The following is a 6,626-nucleotide window of genomic DNA, read 5'->3' as shown; positions in this document are numbered from 1 at the left end:
TTGTGGAATAACAATAGGACAGACAGAACACAGAATATCCTTGTATGCTGATGATGTCATTCTATTCATGTCAAAACTAAGTAAATCAGTTCCGGCTGTGCTGCAGCTAATTAAAACATTTGGTGATATCTCTGGTTATAGGGTAAACAACACAAAATCTTCTGTATTACTGCTAAATTCAAATGAAAGAAGAAATCCAATTTTAGAGGTAACTCAGTTTAATGTTGTTGAGCAGTTTAAATACTTGGGAGTACAGATTTTGCCAAGATTGGAAAATATTGTTGATGCCAACTATGAACCTTTAATGGAAGAATTTAATGAATCAATAGATGGATGGATGCCACTACCAGTATCTGTAATTGGGAGAATTAATATTTTAAAAATGAACATACTACCCAAACTACTTTATTTATTTCAAAATATACCCTTACCGCCTCCTTCAGGTTTGTTTTCAAAAGTCAAAACCATGTTTGTCAGATTTATATGGAACAATAGGAAGGCAAGACTTCGTTTATCTTTGTTGTATTTACCATTTGACAGAGGAGGTTTAAAATGTCCAAATATATTGTGGTACTACTGGGCAGCACAACTGAGGTCTATTATGTTCTATTTTTCAGCAAATGAGTCTCCGCATTGGATAGAAATGGAATCTCATAATCTAACCCTACCTCTTCCCTCATATATATATTCGGACACAGCAAAAAATTTACGGAAAAGAACTAAAAATCCAATTGTAAGACATATGTTAAAGATATGGTATGATGTACAAAATTATTTAAAAGACTCTCATTCGTTATCTCAATATAGTCCAATATGGGGGAATCAGTTCTTTGTACCAGGAAGAACGGATGCAACGTTCAAACTGGGAATCGAAGGGACTTAAAATGATCCAAGATCTCTATTTGACGGACTCTGATATTATGTTGTCTTTTGAGGAGTTGAAGTTTAAATTTAGTCTTAATAGGAAACATTTTTTCAAATACCTCCAGCTGAGAAGCTTCGTTAAAGTAAGTCAAGATAATGCTCTTAGTAGGCCTCCACTTTCATCTTTAGAAAAAATTATGATAATGGATAATCTGAGAAAAGGTATTATATCTGAATTTTATGAATTGCTAACAGCTTACTCACCTGAGAATTCACAATATAAGTTGAATGCATGGAAGGAAGATTTGCAATTAGAAGTTTCAGAAGAAGATTGGAAAGAAGCTTGTACTAAAGTTCACACAATGTCTATAAACACACGGCTTAAACTTATACAGTATAAATGGGTAATGCGGATGTATGTAACACCGGTTGAATTAAACAGATATAATAAAGACATACCAGACATATGCACAAAATGTAAGGAAGTTAGAGGAAGTTTGTTTCACTATTTGGCAATGCAAAAATATTCAATTATTTTGGGAAGAGGTAAAAGTCATAATTGAAAAGATAATTTTAAAACAAATTGTACTGGACCCTAAGCTTTTTCTGCTGGGATTATACCCAGAGAAACATAATTATAGTAGAAGTGAACAAGCATTTATAGACCTCAGTGTGCTTTATGCCAAAAAATGTATAGCTCTGTTATGGACTAAGATGCACAGACCAAGTACTAATCAGTGGATAAGACAGATGTTGTCGAGTCTTCCATTAGAAAAGATAACGTACATATTAAAGGCCAAACAGTATGTATTTGAAAGTATATGGACTCCTTTCATTAACTATATTAAAGATTTGGATTTAATGGATAAAGAAGTGGATGACTAATCTTTACGGACAAAAGCAGTTCCGACCTCATAGATTGATAAAATCTTTAACATATTTGTTTCATTTAGTACTCAGTAGGATTATAAAAGCCAACTTTGAATAGATTACCATGGGCTGAAACAGGAGTAACATTCTTGTTTAGTGTTGTTTTGTTTTTCTCTTTTCTCTTTTTTTTCTATCCCTCTAGAGTAAATGCAGCAATCTTATGTTTGTATGATATTTGGAAAACTGCACAATTGTAAAAGGCTGTATTTCAAAGTGTTTAAAAAATGAAAATAAAATAAAAAAAATATTGTGGAAAAAATAAAAATAATGGAATCTATAGTATATGATCAAATTAATAGCTATTTTTATATAAATGATTTATTAACAGAGTTTCAGCATTCATATAGAAAAAGCCACTCTACTGCCACTGCACTGACTCATATGTCTGATGACTGGCTTAAAGAGATTGAAAAGAAAAATATTATTGGTGCTGTATTTTTAGATTTTTCTGCTGCCTTTGATATCATAGATCACAAACTGTTATTAGCAAAGTTATCTTGTTATGGTTTTGAGCTGTCAGCAATTACATGGATGTACAGTTATCTGTCTAACAGAACACAGACAGTGTTTTTTAATGGCAGCTTCTCAGGTATCAGAAATATTACATGTGGAGTCCCCCAAGGCAGTTGTCTGGGTCCACTATTATTTAATATTTTTACTAATGATTTACTGTACATTTTACATAAGGCTAACATTGTCATGTATGCTGATGATTCAACTATATATACATCAGCAAGTACACAAATGGAATTAGAATCTGTTTTAAATTTAGAATTACAATATGTAGTAGATTGGATTAAATTAAATAAATTGGCATTAAACCCAGTAAAAACAAACTGCATGATTTTCGGTTCAAACTATAATATTAATCAAAATCCTGTAATTAATATTCAAATTAATAACGTAAATATTAAACAGGTGCATGAGACCAAACTGCTGGGTGTAATAGTTGACTCTAGATTATCGTGGAAAATACATATTAGTAATATTATTGCAAAAATGGGAAGAGGTATATCTATTATGAAAAGACATGCATATTTTTTAACTTCAAATATTATGAATTATGCTATGAAAGCACTACTATTGATATACCTCGACTATTGCCCTGCAGTTTGGGCAAATGCTACTGGTGAATATATGAATAAATTACAACTTATACAGAATAGAGCTGCTCGTGGGGCGGCATGGTGGTGCAGTGGTTAGCACTGTCGCCTCACACCTCTGGGACCCGGGTTCGAGTCTCCGCCTGGGTCACATGTGTGCGGAGTTTGCATGTTCTCTCTGTGTCGTCGTGGGGTTTCCTCCGGGTACTCCGGTTTCCCCCCACAGTCCAAAAACATGCTGAGGCTAATTGGAGTTGCTGAATTGCCCGTAGGTGTGCATGTGTGAGTGACTGGTGTGTGAGTGTGCCCTGCGATGGGCTGGCCCCCCATCCTGGGTTGTTCCCTGCCTCGTGCCCATTGATTCCGGGATAGGCTCCGGACCCCCCGCGACCCAATAGGATAAGCGGTTTGGAAAATGGATGGATGGATGGAGCTGCTCGTGTAGCACTTAGGTGCAGCTATAGGAGAAATATTATATTAATGCACAAAGATCTTAATTGGTTGTTGGTTGAAGACAGACTGTTGTATTCACTGTTAATCTTCATAAGAAACATTTTCATCTCAAAATTGCCTTCTGTTTTGTTTAAGCATCTTTCTTTTAGTGTAGACAATCATCAGTACAGTACCAGACATGCAACTAAAGGCAACTTCACCTTACCCATAGCAAGAACAAATGCCATAAAAAACACTTATGTTCAGAGGTATGAAGGAATGGAATAAATTGCCAAAGCATATCATACTTACTAACAATGTAAATAAGTTTAAAGTATATGTAAAAAAGCATCTATCAAAATAATATATCTGACTGCTTATATTCATTTATATATGTGTGTGAATGTGTGTATTTGCAATGTGTAGGTATATTTTTGGGGGATTATTTATGGGTGTATGTGTATAAATGCGTTTTTATATGTGTATATTTCATGCCTGTATGAGGGTATATTTGTACGTTGATTTGTGTATATACATGTGTATATGTGGGTGTATATGTGTATATGTATTTATCTTTTTTAATTATTTGTTGTATGTTTAATGATTTTTTTTTCAGGACCCCAGGAAGAATAGCTGCAGCATGGCTGTAGCTAATGGGGATCCTTTGAATAAAACTCAAACTCAAACCCCAAAGGTCTTGCCCATGGTCTCTGCAACAACGGAGTACTGAGTGTAACCTTGTCTGCATAGAAACATCACATTCCCGTCCATTACAAACCCACCAACATGCTGAGACTCGTCCACCCCAAAGATCGGATACCGAAACAGAAGAAAAGCATCGTAGTTTGTGCCGTTCAGTGCAGCGAAGTGTGAACTTTACATTGGAGAGACCAAACAACTGTTACATAGGAGGATGGTCCAGCACAGAAGGAGCAACACCTCAGGGCCGGAATCAGCTGTGTGCCTCCATCTGAAAGATAAAGGACATTCTTTTGAGGACATGAACGAGTGAATGATAGAGAAGACAAGTGCTTTGAGAGAGGGGTGAGGGAAGCCTTGCGTGTGCAAATCCACAACCCCTCACTCAGCAGAGGTGGAGGCCTTGGGCACAACCTGTCTCCAATTTATCCTGCGGCCCTCTCATCCTTTCCCAGAAGAAAAGTTATTCCCAGGAAATATCAGACCCATTTCACACCTAGGGGACTGCTAAGGTGTGGCGGTTACATCTACCCACAACCCCCCCCCCTTTGTTTCACTCAACAAGCCAACTTAGAGCAGGTGGGAAGTGAAACCACCCAGGAGGATAGATATGTGGACACTGACAACCTTCCTCAGACTGAAGAAGCTGCTTGGATGAGCAGTGAAACGTTTCTACCTTTCAGAGAGAAGTTCAGTTGCCGTGACTCAACCACTAGACAAGCAGTTCACATTTGTTCACATTGACCGTGAGACACACACTCCGCCCCTAATAGATGTAATCTCACTCGAGACTTTTGAAGAAACTTGAAGATTCTGGATTTGGCTGGTTTTACCAAACACAAAGACACACTGTATGACTATGTAATGTGTCACTTTTTCTCTGAAAGAGAGGATCAGCTTAATTTTCCATTTGAATAAGGTGGACAGGAACTCCCTCGGTTTCATGTACCCTATTCTGCTCTCTGTGTGAGAGACAGCCTTTGGGGTCAGAGCCCAGGATCGGCCAGCATGCAGCATCCCTGGGGCAACTGGGATTAAGGCTCAAAGGTTCATCTTTTATATGATTACTCAGATAGCCACAGGATTCAATCCCACAACCACCTGGGCACTGACATAGATCTCAGTCCTGCTTTCTATGTGAGACACAGCCTTTGGGGTCAGAGTCCAGGGTTTGCCAGCATGCAGCACTCCTGGGGCAGCTGGGATTGAGGCTCAAAGGTTCAACTTTTATATGATTACTCAGCTGGCCACAGGATTCAATCCCACAACCATCTGGACAATGACATAGATCCCAGTCCTGCTTTCTGTGAGACACAGCCTTTGGGGTCAGAGCCCAGAGTCTGCCAGCATGCAGCGCTCCTGGGGCAGCTGGGATTGAGGCTCAAAGGTTCAGCTTTTATATGATTACTCAGCTGGCCACAGGATTCAATCCCACAACCATCTGGGCACTGACATAGATCCCAGCCCTGCTTTCTGTGTGAGACACAGCCTTTGGGGTCAGAGCCCAGGGTCGGCCAGCATGAAGCGCCCAATGAGCAGCTGGGATTAAGGCTCAAAGGTTCATCTTTTATATTATTACTCAGCTGGCCACAGGATTCAATCCCACAACCATCTGGGCACTGACATACAGATCAGTCCTGCTCTCTGTGTGAGACACAGCCTTTGGGGTCAGAGCTCAGGGTTTGCCAGCATACAACACTCCTGGGGCAGCTGGGATTAAGACTCAAAGGTTCAGCATTTATATGATTACTCAGCTGGCCACAGGATTCAATCCCACAACCATCTGGGCACTGACATAGATCCCAGCCCTGCTTTCTGTGTGAGACACAGCCTTTGGGGTCAGAGCCCAGGGTCGGCCAGCATGAAGCGCCCAATGAGCAGCTGGGATTAAGGCTCAAAGGTTCATCTTTTATATTATTACTCAGCTGGCCACAGGATTCAATCCCACAACCATCTGGGCACTGACATACAGATCAGTCCTGCTCTCTGTGTGAGACACAGCCTTTGGGGTCAGAGCTCAGGGTTTGCCAGCATACAACACTCCTGGGGCAGCTGGGATTAAGACTCAAAGGTTCAGCATTTATATGATTACTCAGCTGGCCACAGGATTCAATCCCACAATTATCTGGACACTGACATAGATCCCAGTCCTGCTTTCTGTGTGTGACACAGCCTTTGGGGTCAGAGCCCAGGGTTGGCCAGCATGCAGCACTCCTGGGGCAGCTGGGATTAAGACTCAAAGATTCAGCATTAATATGATTACTCAGCTGGCCACAGGATTTAATCCCACAACCATCTGGGCACTGACGTTGATCCCAGCCCTGCTTTCTGTGTGAGACACAGCCTTGGGGTCAGAGCCCAAGGTCGGCCAGCATGAAGCGCCCGATGAGCAGCTGGAATTAAGGCTCAAAGGTTCATCTTTTATATTATTAGTCAGCCGGCCTCAGGATTCAATTCCACAACTTTCTGGACAATAGCACTAATCATGGTCCTTTTATCTGCCCCCCCACTTCTCCTCACAGCTGCAGACCCTCTGCTGGACAGGCGATTGGGCCAGAGACAGATAATGTGACCCCTACAAAACAGCTCATTTCAGCC

The sequence above is a fragment of the Brienomyrus brachyistius genome, unplaced genomic scaffold, assembly GCF_023856365.1.
Source record: "Brienomyrus brachyistius isolate T26 unplaced genomic scaffold, BBRACH_0.4 scaffold73, whole genome shotgun sequence".
NCBI lineage: Eukaryota > Metazoa > Chordata > Actinopteri > Osteoglossiformes > Mormyridae > Brienomyrus > Brienomyrus brachyistius.
This window is presented reverse-complemented; position numbering follows the sequence as displayed.